Here is a 14,799-nt window from a genome sequence, read left to right as displayed (position 1 = left end):
CCTATCGCAGTCCACTGCTGGACACAGGCCTCCAAAAGTTCGCGCCAAAAATGGCGTAAAATCATGTGTGTTGTCCATAAATACCACGCTGGGCAGGCGGGTTGGTGACCGCAGGGCTGGCTTCGTCTCACTGAAGACGCTGCTGCCCTTCTTCGGCTTGTGTATTTCAAAGCCAGCAGTTGGGTGGCTATCCCGCCATCGGTCGGCTTTTTAAGTTCCAGGGTGGTAATGGAACTGTGTTATCCCTTAGTCCCTTTTTACTGCCGTTGCCACACAGCTTACGCAAGAATGTATATAACTAATTATATAATTAATTTAGCTATACAATATTTCTTTAACAATATGGAAGTCATAATCTAAAATTTATTGTGATCAAAGAACGTTTTACTGTACTTTTCGCATGCAATTTCACACACGGCAGAAGTGAAACTTCTGAAACGTCGTACGAAGGTAGGTTGTTGCGATTTGTTCCATCGGACAATGATCACAGCCTCGTGAAAAAGGTCGTAAGCGCCATGCAAATCGCGTCGCTTACGCGTTTTAAGCAGTACCTAATATATTCTATCTCTTTCTCTGACATTATGAATTTATTTATTTATCATGACGCATTTTTGATTCGATTTTCAAATCACAACGATTCTTGAGAAGTTTCGATTCAAACACACACCAACCTTCATGAATACATTTTAATCAATATCAAGTTATTATTCATACAAAAAAAGTATTAATTCATCCATTTCTCACGAACGTCTCATACAACTATTATGCATCTCGTCGTAAATCTGCCACAAGTGACATCTCTAATCTGGTCTTTATGACGAGTGATGCACTGCCTTTGTTTGAATCGTAATAAATTTTACTTTTTCGCCCTCGTGTCGTTGTTGTAAAAATCATGGGAGATCTTTCTAGAACTTTTTCTATACACAGTTGGGATTATTCGAAATTCTTTAGTATTTTATTTTAGGAGTCAATTTTCGGTTTGCGATATTTTGTCGTGTTCAATGGGTGATTTAAATTCGCTTCTAACAACGGTATTTAAAAAAATAATAAGAATTAATATCAAGAATTAATTTCATTTACATACTGAAGATGAATATAGCCACCCCCTCTCTTCTCGTGGGTGTCGTAAGAGGCGACTAAGGGATAACACAGTTCCGCTACCACCTTGGAACTTAAAAAGCCGACCGATGGCGGGATAACCATCCAACTGCTGGCTTTAAAATACACAGGCCGAAGATGGGCAGCAGCGTCTTCGCTGCGACAAAGCCAGCCCTGCGGTCACCAACCCGCCTGCCCAGCGTGGTGACTATGGGCAAAACACATAAGTTCACGTTATTTTTGACGTAAACTTGTGGAGGCCTATGTCCAGCAGTGGACTGTATAGGCTGTAATGATGATAATGATGATGATGACTGAAGATGAGTGATACTTTTTGAAATGTGTTTATAATGCAAAAAGGTAATGGCAAAAAAAGGCAGATTAAGATATATTTTTAAGTTAGTATGTTGTATGTTAAGTTACATGTGTTATGTACATAACATATGTATATATTCGTCTTACTCCACATCGTAGATGTCTTTATATACATAATTAAACTCTTTAGATAGACTTCCAAACAAATAAAATCACTACAAAAACAAAAATAATATTCAAAAATTCAAAAAAAAAATCCATACAACTTCATACAGTGAAACATTCAATCATCGGAATACCCTTAATCAGGACCACCAAAGGATGCAAAGCTTAGAAAAACACTGAACTACGGACCATAATCTATAGATCTCGTTTATTCAACATTACAGGAACTTATATATATATAACCTCTTCGGTGATAACCAAACTCTATAATAAATTTAAAAAAAAAACCGCCACGCTCAAATAAGCGCATATGCTTTGTATCAAGTCTGTGTATGGGATAATGCAAATGTATTTGTGGTTTTAATCGGTAAAAAAAACCGGTAAATTTATCGCTGTTATCGGTTGTTTGACAAGTTACGTTATAGTTTAATTGATGGCGTGCTCTCACGTGATAGCGTGTTATCATAATCGGCTCGTTTGCTAATCAATGTGTTGACTGAGTAATTGTAAATCGAAATTATTATTTGGATTCGATTGGGAGTGTGCATTTGTTAAGCATTGTAATTAGTCGTGACCGTTAGCGTGGTCTTATGGCGTATAAAGGTATATTTAAAAAAAAAAAAAAAAAAAAAAAACGGCATGCAAATAAGTATAAATGATAAATATTTTTTTATATAGAGAATTATGGAAGTTATCGTATGGTGGTTAAATAAATAAAAAATATATTTTTTAATATCACTAGATGTATCATATAGATAGTCAGCGATTACCGTAGCTTATAGCCGCAACACCAGAAGCTTCGCAAGCGCATTGTCGACCCCTATGAGACCCAGGAGCTCTAGTCACCTTACTCAATTTTTTTCGTCTACTTACGTTGTTTTACCCGTCGATGTAATTAAAGTCGATTTTTTTCGTTTCCTCGCAAACACAATTATTAATATTCAATGTAAATTAGATGCAGACCTAATATAATGTACAATAACTCTATTTATCAACATAATATCTAATACAGGTAAAAATAGACGCTGTGTTCACGGCAATAAGAATGAACATTGTACGCCTTTCAACTTGTTTACACACATAACCTTTTTTATATTGTATCTCAATTTGTAAACGTAAAAAGATTGGATTAAAAGTATTAACTAAAAACTCGAAACAACTTTAAGTGAACAGATAGACCTTTTGGAGAGTTAACTAATTAGATTGTCTTAACCAATTAATTATGGTTAAAGCTACCACCGATATGGTCTTTGGTACTAGTAGGTACCAATCAGTCAGTCAGTCGGAAATAAAATGGAATAGTAAAATAACATAAGTCAAAACATAGCAATTGTTGAATCTATACTAATATACTAATAGGAAAGATTTGATTGTTTGTTTGTTTGCATTTAATTGGCTCCGAAACTACTGAACCTATTTAATTTCGTTCACTGTTGGGAAGTTACACTATCCGCGGGTGACATAAGCTATATTATATTTTCAAAAAAAAAAAAAATAGATAAAATAAATATTTTGATATTTTTTTAAATACTCATGCGAAGCCGGGGCGGGATTGTAGTAACATACAGATAAAAATATGTTTCAAAATCAAAATTGGCCTCGAAAGCATCTTTGAATTGTCATCGTATTATGATTGTTTTAACAAATGAATTATAGTAAACGTAAAACTACCATCGATATGGTATATCGTATATGGTAGGTATCACTCGGTCAGTCAGTCGGAAAATAAACATTTGAATATCATATAAAAAGTAAAAATAAAGTCGCATGAGTAGGAACATAACGCGTTAATTATTAATAAATCAAGTGTCCCGGATTATCCGTGACGGGACAAATGTTTCCGGACGCGGGACGCGGTTTTTTTATTTTCATTATTTTTATTTACAAAATAATAATTTACGATGTTAGAGACCGCCTTCCGAGAGATTTAGCGGGAGTGTCATAGACTCGGGACCTCGCGACACGATCTGTATTGAATTATGTCCCGCTTTAATGGTTGAACGGATTGTCCCGAAAAAGGTTGTGATATATAAGGATATTAATAATTTTTATGATTAAAATTCATATTAATGTCCCGTTCAAGTTAAATTTCGAACAATGCGAGTTGTATGTTTGTTGAGTTTAATGAAAGTAATGTCGAACACAGATGATTGACGTCGTTGTGGGCACGGTATAATGTTATGTGTACACGATGAAAATATATAAAGATATACATAATATATAAGTCGTGTATTAATAACGTAAACTTATGTCATTTATTTTTGTCGGGAATAAAATAAATTTTGTGTAAAATAAATCTTCCTCCTAAATGTAACTTTATTAATAATCCTTGACACGTCAAAAATACCAGATTAATAAAAAATATTTGTGAAATAGAAATAAATTATTTGTATATCATAATATTTGTAAGATACATATCGTGGCGGATAATCCCAAAAACATATTTTTTTTCACAATTTTTGTATTAACTATCAACTAATAAAATCTGGAGCACCCCGACTGGGGAAGAACCTCGACCTTACAGAAGATCATAGCTAAATAATACTGCTTTCAAGCAGTTTTGTATTCCTGTGGTGAGCTAGTGCTCCTGGGGGAGGATTGGGATTAGGGGTCGGCAATGCGATGCTTCGGATGTTGCGGGCTACGGTAACCGCTTCAAGTGAGCCGGACGCTTTGATTGCCGACCTAGTTGTATGAAAAAACAAGCATAGAATTTCACCTAAATCTGTCTAAACATATCCATAAATACACATTATTATGTACACATGGAGCGCACGTCGTCACTCGCCTGTCACTACGTAGGCGATCGTGATACGACTCAATTAACTTGTTTGTATAATATTTTATAAATAAATGTCACCGTAATCTCTTTGGACAAAAATATTTAATTTATTCTATTAATACTACAAAATCGAATATAATAATAGAGTTGAGTAGGGCGGCCAGAGTTCACTCCAGAGAAGGTCGTCAACGCGCTTGCAACGCTTCTGGTGTTGCAGGTGTCTATACCTAGGCTACGGTAATCGTTTACGAGTTTTTTTTATATCACTAGGTCGGCAAACAAGCGTACGGCTCACCTGATGGTAAGCGATTACCGTAGCTTATAGACGCCTGCAACACCAGAAGCATCGCAAGCGCGTTGCCGACCCAATCCCCAATCCCCCCAGGAGCTCTGGTCACCTTACTCACCAACAGGAACACAATACTGCTTGAAAACAGTATTATTTAGCTGTGATCTTCTGTAAGGTCGAGGTACTACCCCAGTCGGGCTCTTCCAGATTTCCAATTCGAATGTGCTTAAAGTTTTACTACAAAAATATGACCTTAAATAAATAAAAACTACCAATATTTAATTAATAAAAAAGGACAAAAGAATTCGTATCAGAATTTACATTTAATATTTATGGCGTGAAATCGTGAAGGCCACCTTTAAAATGTTAAATCCTTGAAATATTTCAATCTTATATACACACATAAGAATAATATTTTAGTTTGCGTTTTTTTTCTCGATGGAACTATTACAGAATTTTTGTCTTTGATATCCTGTCTGTCTCGCCTTCGTTATGTATATTTTGTTCGTCATATTAATATTATATGCATTGTAAAACAGAAACGTTTTCCAAGACAGTGAACAGTTATTCTTTTTTGAGAAAAAAAATCCAATAATTAATCAAATAATCAAATACATCGTGCAGTATAACATAACAAAAATAATTTTAATTCCTTATAAACTTACAACGTAACAATAATAACAGCCAGGGGACATAAACATACGAATCGCTTAAAAATAAAATTGTCATATTCAAAAATCGAATTTACAATTAACAAGATAACCAATTGTTTATAACTCATTCAAAGTAACATTTCATTATTCGATTATAACGTATGTCATCGTAAAAATAGAAACACTAGTTAACAGCTAATAAAAGACAGTAACATTATGAGTATGTTTCACTGACTGTGACAAAATTTATCCAGCACATATGTCACGAATAAAATATAACAGAAGAAATTAGAATAGGCCATTAGGGTCGCATTATGTTTCGCCTCAGTTAAGAAACTACACGTTAAAGATTCATCATTGCGATTATAAAGCTGAAGAGTTTGTTTGTTTGTTTGAACGCGCTAATCTTAAGAACTACTAGTCCGATTTTAAAAAATCTTTCAGTGTTAGATAGCCCATTAAAAGAGGAAGGCTATAGGCTATATATCATCACGCTGAAACCAATAGGAGCGGAGCACCAATGAAGAATGTTTCACAATCGAGGTTTTTTCTTTTTGAGAGCTTCCGCTGCTTGCGCTGCGTAAACAGTTAAAAGTTTCGCAAAAATCATGTACCACAGAATTGTTCCCCTTTAAAAGTTCTAAAAAAAAGTCCGCAACAGCATATGTCTATCTGTTAATGTTGGCTCACTATAACCTTTTTTATGCTAACCAAATTTGTTCTAAAATAGTACATTATTTGCGAAGGTGTTTTTATAAACATAATATTATCTCATAAATGTAGTACAATTCGATGGTCGAAAAGAAAAGTTACATATATTTTTATCTGTTTGATACCGTAATCCGTCAAATAGCGTTATCCACAACGGTGCAACAGGCCCAGAAAGCAACAGTTCATTGTTCGATTGCAACGTATGTCATTGTAAACAATAACATTAGGCTAGCTAATAAAAAGAACATTATCTAACTCAATTTATCTCAAACCAACAAACACACAATATGTAATACAAGGCCGAGTACAAATTCAGTCGTCCACCCACAGACGGACCGATTATTTATAATAATACATATATATTTTTTACATTTTGTTTTCGATTCAACATAAATAAGATATGTTATTTAGAGTCGATATATCACTTGACAGGTGGTAGGCAGATATTTATGTAATTCCACGCTAATTTCATCCCAGCTGTGCAGGTGATAAAGGCGGTTATGGTGTGTTATGGATCAGGTCGTCGGGTTGGACGGTTCATAAGATTTATAAATATATCAAAGTAAAGCTTTGTGTGAATGTATTGAGAGATTTTAATCAACGTCCGTGGAGCGATGTGAGGACCTTCGTATAGTTCACAGGATGGTTCGTTATTATATTTGAATGTCTAATAATTTTTAATTTATAATTAAATTTATGATGTAGGAACGATGTTATGTGATCGAAGAATATTATTCCCTTGTTAACTCTGACTCTGTTCGAAATATCGTCTTTGATTTGTTAGTACCTAATTATTAATAAAGTAGACACGTATAGAATAATTCACAATCATATTTTAACTTGTAATATTTTGTTTGAATAGTGTAATCAAATTAGCTCATTTTAAAAAAGTGTTCAATCAATCTTCGATCAAACGCCATTTCTACTTACGATAATTTTTTCGTATTCGTTTTAGAACGCAGCCTGTATATCAATACTTTGCTATAAAAACGGTTATTTGTTATTGGAAATCCTGAGACAAGTCAAGCGACAATAATGATATTGTAATTTACTGCAATAATACGTCAAGCGACACACGGACCCCGGCACCGACACACGACACACGACACCGGTCAGATCGATAAATATCAACAATCGTCTTAACCTTCCGTTTTATTAAAATTCCTCATATCGACCACTACGAGAGATTTAGATCGAACCGGCACGCGAGCTCGCGTCCGAGTATAATTCGCAATAAACAAAAAGCGCATTGGATAACACGACGTTTTATATCCCGCCCGACTCTAATAACTACGATTCGATAGCGTTTGATTTATAGTTATTAACTCGCCATGACACAATTATTTACTATTAACGTTTTATTGTGCACCTTTTAATCTTGAAACGATATGTTACCACTAGCGCCACCTAGATTTGACGATCGGTACTAAAGTGGTTTGAAATTTAAATATGAAGCGTTGGGATCTGGAGATGCCTTGGTCGGTGGTAAGAGCGAGCTTGCTCCCGTAAGGTTCGGTCGTCGTGTTGGGCTCGTTGCGTCGGCGGCTGCCGGCGACTCGAGCGCTAATCGATGCGCGCCACTGCGCTGTCTTCCGACGGCGGCCATTACGCACCTTTATGACCACCCGGCCCCGCGCCCCCTCTCTAAGGCGGCACATGACGAATCAATATGCCGGCAACCGACTCAACACTTATTTATTTGACACGATTTATTAGCCGAATGTCTGTAAACTTTTATGCGCCCCCTCCCGGCGAGGGATGGTTTATGATGGACACGGCCGTGATAAAATTCTATGTTTCTGCAGCCGTCTACTTTTATTGCGTTTCGGAACAGATGTCTGGAGGATTGGGGGCTTCTGCGGGCGAAATTATTCGTAAATTTTAACGACGCGACGTGTCTGCTAGAGGTCGTGTGATTTCTCTAGCGTGCCGTGCGATCGTTTATATGTCGGATTTAATTAAAATATCTACGATGATGTATTCTGAACGTTTCGATATTGACTCAAAACTACTAGATAGGGCTGAAGATGCATGAAACACTTAGGATACAAAGAGATGTTAAAAATCCAAAAAATATATAGATACATACTAACTACAGCATACATTCTTTCAACAATCTATTAAACTATGAAAAAGTGTGTTAATTTCTAGAATAAATTATAATCATAATTCAATTATATAGTGAGTTAGTTTTATTTTAACTCAAACAACAAACTTTAAATATTTTTACCGTAAAACATGATTTAAGTTTAACAAACATTACTTACCATTACCGTTTCGTACTAGTGGTGTACTCTGGTACAAACACCGGTACACTCATGTGGGTACCACCTTAATACCTTACCTCTTTTATTGTACCACCGTACCTGATTTATTTATTGAATTGAGTTCCAGTATTTGATCATTGCCATCTTTATCATCCATTTAAATCATCTTATCAAATGATTAGATTTTAACGTCGACAGTCGACGTTGCGGATAAGCCTTGTCGTCATATGCCTTTGTTCGGCTATGACCGGGACATTAGCAGGTTCATTCATTTATAGTTTAGGTAATGTTTTAAATGTATTGCCTGTACTTCATACTTTTTTTTAGATTTATAGCTTTACATTCCTCTTAATGCTACATCAGCCGTTGATTAATAGTTTAATAATTGTTTTTTAGTCAACTGTATTATTTTTAACAACGAATATATTATAAATCATAATAAATAAACGCTTCATACTAAACGTCCCATAGTAGGATTTTCTGCTGTGTCGGAAGTCCACAAACACACAAGTACAAACACCCAGACCACGACAAACATCTGTGTGGCCAATACAAATGTTTGTCATGTGCGGGGATCGAGTTTGCGACCGCTAGCGCAACAGCCAATGTGACGTATGCGCCAACGTTTCATTGTTATAGTGCCATCATCTTGAAATTGTAATGTCTACTCGATCATATCTTAGTGCAAAGAAACCTTTAAAAACATGGTAACACAGCTGATACACCATACTCTTGGATGTGAACATTGTTATATTAAAATATGCAACAGAAGAAATACGCGGGTTGGAGATAGTTATCCAAGGAAAAAATAATAATAAAATTGTGTAAACAAATCGCTGATAACAAACAAAACAACGCTCATTTAAAGTTTTATACATCCAGTTAACATTAGCGAGGTTTGTTTGTTAACGCCAGACAAAATGTCGGACGGAAGTCGAGTCAATTTTTTTTTTTCAACAAATATCTCGGAAGGAAGACGGAGCTTCCGTCGGTCTGTTTAGATGGTTTTTATGTTAATCGCGTAGATTTGCTGGGGTTTTTCTTTTAGCGCGACGATTATTTACAAAGCTTGGTAGCGGTCGCCCTTTAAGAAAATTAGCAAAGCGGTGACCACAAACGAACTCCGGACATACTTACAAAACTATTGCAGTTTTTTTAAGTAAAACTGCTTTACGTACGCTTGACTTGGGGGAGTAAGCTGGTTAAGACAAGAGCGTTACGAAAAGTGTGATCGGGCGAGGTGAACGGAAGTTGAGAGGGAGATATAAGTTAGTGAAGATAGAAAGAGTATGTTTCGTAAGTTTTACTTCAGTCGTGTGGTTTAAAGAACACTCGTTTTTTAACTCATAGCTTACTTTATATAATAATTATGACGGAAAAAGCTACAAGAATGTTCGTTACAAATATGAGTAGTTACATGGTTAAGAACTAAATGGGATACATTAGAATACTTATACTACAATAAAAATATTTTTCATATGAGTTTTTTTAAAATATTAAGCCTTGTTTTATTAATTATTCTCGACAATAAATTATTGAAATTATATAAAAATTAAACAATACATAAATTGACAGCAGACAGATTTTCTTTATACATAGTGGTAGGCCTCTATAGGCATTAACAGTTTAAGTAACAAATTACAAAATGACTAGATATATATGTTAAGGTAAGTTATTTTGTATTAATACACAAGTCACTACGAAATCATAATTATATAATTTAACAACATTTAACCTTACCATTACATTAATGACTAAACGAAAAATAAAATCAAAATATAATAAAACGAATACCTCTCACCGCAAACATATCCGAGCCTTGTTTAAATAACGACAATGGTATCAAAAAAAATATTTGACAGTACACGAAATACGCTCAAATCTGTCCCGCAGGGCGCGCGCGGGACACGGCGGGACGGCGGGACAGCGGGACGCGGGACGCGAGACGGATAGTTAACTTTTACGGCCGTACTCTTTATGAAGCATGGTCGCCGTAACGTTTAATGGCCTACATAGATGTGGACGAGGACAAAGCAAACGACTTTGTAGTCAAATTAATTTGACAATAAAACACCTTCGCGGTTATTTTATTAGTGTGCTTTGCGTAATGTCGGTGATCAGCGGTGCGGCGTTTTTAAGTTTTAACCATATTATTGACCGGAGCAGTGTCTGTTTTATGGTGATTTTTCTTCTTCTTTAATTATAAAGAAAAATATTATATTATAATTTAAAATATAATTAGTTCTTAATCATTATATTTTGACGACGCGTTGGCGCAGCGGTCACAGCGTTGGCCGTTGCGATGACGGTCGCGGATTCGATCCCCGCTCATGACAGATATTTGCATTGGCCATATAAATGTCTGTCCTGATCCTGCCGTCTATGCTTGTGTATAGTGTGTTTTTCTGACACAAGAAAACATCCTACTGGGGGCCATTGAGTAAATTTTTTATTACTTCGAAATGCAGTTCCGAAAATGAAATCAACTTCAATCAGTATTAGTACCTATTATTTACAATTTATGTAGCTATATCTACAATTTATATTTCCGCTAAAAATATAATAAAAAAGGCATAAAACTTTTAACAATACAAAAAACATCGTACCCAACTTTTTATTACATTACTTTATTATAAATTTTCATATAAAACTTATATAAAATTAATAAATATGATTACTAAACTAGACCCCTCAAATTCACTCAACACGTATTTTCGCGAAGGCCAGCTATCTAGTTTCGGAACGCAAAAACATTTGATCAATCCGATTGGAGGTGCTCGCGGATGCAAATGTAAAACATCCCCTACCCCCAACACCCCCCGCACCCTCAGAACCCCCCGACACCATCATACTCGGACGCATAACAGACAAACAGGCTAATCCGGGTGTTATCGTAAATTGTCAGTTTATGACGTGCGGAACGTAGGAGGAGGAGAATTTTCTAATTTTGCCCCCTTTCGCCCCTCTGACGCGCTAATTCGTGTAAGCAGTTTCTGAACGTACTTGTTTCCAGCTCACTCTGAACCAACAATGTTTTCAATACATCCGTACAAATCGTATTGTAACGCAATATGGTTCAATTTGTTGAAAATAGAACGTATTTGAAATTTGCAAGGTTATCGCCGGCTTTTACATAGCTGAGCAATTTACATACATTCGTTTGTTCGGTTTTTAAATTGCATATTAACTGAGTTAATCGCGATACTGTTTCGTTAAACGCAAATTAAAAAGTTATGACTTTTATGTTGAAGTGTTTAGTGTTATTTGTTTTTGAATTTCGAATTTCGTTTTAAACTTTTACGTTGTATTATTTCTCGAATTAATTTTAAATTTGGAACGTGTCGATAGTTCGATCGTTTTAAATGAATATTTGCGAAGTATTCGATGTAAATGATAAGGAAAATGGAAAAATTATAGAAATTTAATTTAAATATCGAACCCTTGCGTTTTATTTTTTTATAGCTCTACTAACTAAACGAAATACATGGTTCATTAACCAAATGTATTTTTTTTTAAATATGACAACAAAATAATCTTTTATCAACACAGGTATACATCCGATGAGTATAATTATGTACTTTTAAGCAACTTACCCATTTACTAAAATACTCAAAATAATTTACATCCTAAACAGTACCAAGTCAAAAATACATTTTAAAATAGTAATAAATAATAAAAAACAATAAATCAAGTAATTCATTTCCAATAAGAACTAGATCCGAACAATCGAGATACCCGTGATATACGCGCATCATGGCCGATCGGATCAGCCGCGCGGGCGCATCACCAATTAATATTACTCATTTGATCCACTCCTTCAATTATAACCGCTTGATATACTATAAGCCCGCTGCCCGGCCTCCCGGGATACTGTCTATAATTACGTGGGAGGCGAGCACTATTGACAAGTATTGATGTTTTTTAATCTGATGTTAGGATAAGGCATTAGTATGCGCGCGAGTTGATTTGTTACCGGCCGGCTCATTGGCTCGTAATTATTGGATATTCGGCGCTATATATTATTGGCACATTCCTGTTGATTTATATCGAGGTGCGAGATGTTTTTTCGTTTATTAACGTCCCCGAGGCTCGGCTAATTCGTCATGTTTCAGTGCGTAGGACACATGATCACCTCCATTAGCCGTCTCCCGGCGGATTAGCGCCGTCACGTCGTAATGAGATGGAAGCGAGATGAAACGGGAAAATATTGGATATATTGGAAATGCGACAATAATAAAGCTACGGGGAACAGCTGAGACCGCCGCTAGGGTCGCTGCCGTCGCGTCTTCTAATATTACACTGTTTCTGTTTAATTTTAATAAAATAAGTTCAAGAGTACATGATGATGTCTGATTATTTACTTTGTTTGGAAAACGTTGTTTGTTATTAGATATGGTTATAAAATATTAAAATTATAAAACAATATCAAACACTTTCTTTGATTCGATTACTAACTTCAAAATTAGACTGTGATTAATTTTGCTGACTCGAGGTATTTGATATTCATCTTAACCTTATGGAGTAATTTTTTCCAAATTATTTTATTCAAATAATGAAATACAAAACAATGAACACATATTTTAATTTTATTACAATGTTTAAACTAAAACTTTCATGCCACTAACGCCATCTAGTTTCACGCGTACGTAATTATAACTAACGATAACTTCGCGCGCTAAAACATGCAAACTAAAAAAAAATATCGAACAAACATTACAATTTCGTAATTACCACAACATCACGTATATTGAAAAGTGTATTGAGCTAAAGCGACGAAAAGAAAATGATGGATTAGCGTTAAGAAATACCTTTATAGAGGCAAACGTGGCAAAATTGCATCCAGCTAATATTCCCTTGCCAATCATGGAGCGAGTCAATTTAAAAATTTCCTCTTAATAAGCACGTCAACACCGCGTCGGAACAATATCGACGGGTTTTTGTATTTTATTTTTATTTTACTGCGTCGCTGGGAAACTTATTAGAGTCAACACAATAGTGATCCATCGTGCTGTAGCTGTACCTACTAACGGATAAGTACCTTGTGTACGTCTATTGCTTTTGCACATTTAGATGTTGTGTATGTGTGTGTGTAATAAATAATAATACGTAACTTCCCTTACTATTTTTTAATTCAGATTATATAAGTACATTTGTTGCAATTGTCAAAATTAATTATTACGAGTTTGTATGTTGTTTTATATTTTTAAATACACTAAATTTGTTTGTACATGTACTATCATATCACGTATTAATATTTCAGAAATGCTATAGTTTTGAACATAGATATTAAACAGTGACTATGTAATATGCATAATATGCAAGGTGCGTCTTCGAGTTTATTACAAAAAAAAGAACAAAAAAAGTTTATGATCTAAGTACAAGTAGGAGTTCGTTTTATTACAAAGACTTTTTTAATGTTACATGTAAGATATTGAGCGAAGCTTTACCTAATTGTGGTTGTATTTGAGTTTCTCACACACCCAATTCAAGTTAGTACCTGATGATTTCATTTAAACTTATAAAAAAAAAATATTGTAATTATTTACATTACAAAGTTACGACTCGTAATATTCTCGACTCGTTAGTATAGAAAAAAAGCAACGTCATCGTATTCACTAACTCATAAACGTATACAATAATTTCGACTTTAGTGTCAAGAGCAGAGTGGCGCAGTGGAAGCGTGCTGGGCCCATAACCCAGAGGTCCGTGGATCGAAACCACGCTCTGCTAGAAACCATTTTGCGTTTTTTTTTCATATTTTTTTAATGATTTCATAATATGAAATAAGTCTTTCGCCATTAACATATAAGAGTATAGACATTACATTTTGTCATAAATATTCATAACTACATATAGTAGCACCATCTAACGTCGAACTGGTAAAACTGATTTTCCTTAAACAATTCAAGATAGTAATATTTTTACCGGTTATTATCATCGGCTTTCTTTGGGTGCTGCTGCTTATTATATTTATAATTATAATTTCTAGTTTAGGCCGAATTACGGCTAAACGTTAGATATCGAATTCTTTATTTCCTAGGAGTTTTTATTATTTACTATTATCTACTTAAAAAATCGCAGAGCCGAACTTATAATATTTTTGACAGCTTGTACGGTTGTACCACAGAAATCTAAATAATAAGTCAATTTATTTAGATTTCTGTGGCTTGTGCGTTACTATTTAACCGACTTCCAAACAAGGAGGAGGTTCTCAATTCGATTGTATTTCAATTACCATGCTTAATCTCAAGTCCATAACTTCTATATTTACTGAGATATTAAGGTTTTAATACAAAAATAGAGGTAACTTTGCGATTTTTTTTGTATCAAGAAAATTTTATGGAATCGTGTTTTCGAAACATATGAAAGATAGTTTATGTCCTGAACTTTACTATACATAAATTTCAAACTTAAATATTCGGTAGTTTGGAAGATATGGACATCCTGCCGAGTGGAAAATAAGCAATTTGAGCATACAGTTAGCATACACTCTTAATAATCCGCTTATTGCGTTTTTGA

The 14,799-nt window shown here is 34.8% G+C and overlaps 1 non-coding gene across 1 annotated transcript; it reads left to right on the top strand.

The window, feature by feature from the left end:
* The first annotated feature begins 13,938 nt into the window (after window positions 1–13,938).
* Trnam-cau lies at window positions 13,939–14,010 on the top strand. The gene has a single exon. It is a non-coding gene; the product is annotated as a tRNA-Met (tRNA).
* The last annotated feature ends 789 nt before the right edge of the window (window positions 14,011–14,799 follow it).

Source organism: Melitaea cinxia, chromosome 5, assembly GCF_905220565.1.
Source record: "Melitaea cinxia chromosome 5, ilMelCinx1.1, whole genome shotgun sequence".
NCBI lineage: Eukaryota > Metazoa > Arthropoda > Insecta > Lepidoptera > Nymphalidae > Melitaea > Melitaea cinxia.
The sequence above is the reverse complement of the archived record's forward strand: the minus strand, read 5'-3'. Positions and strand labels throughout refer to the sequence as shown.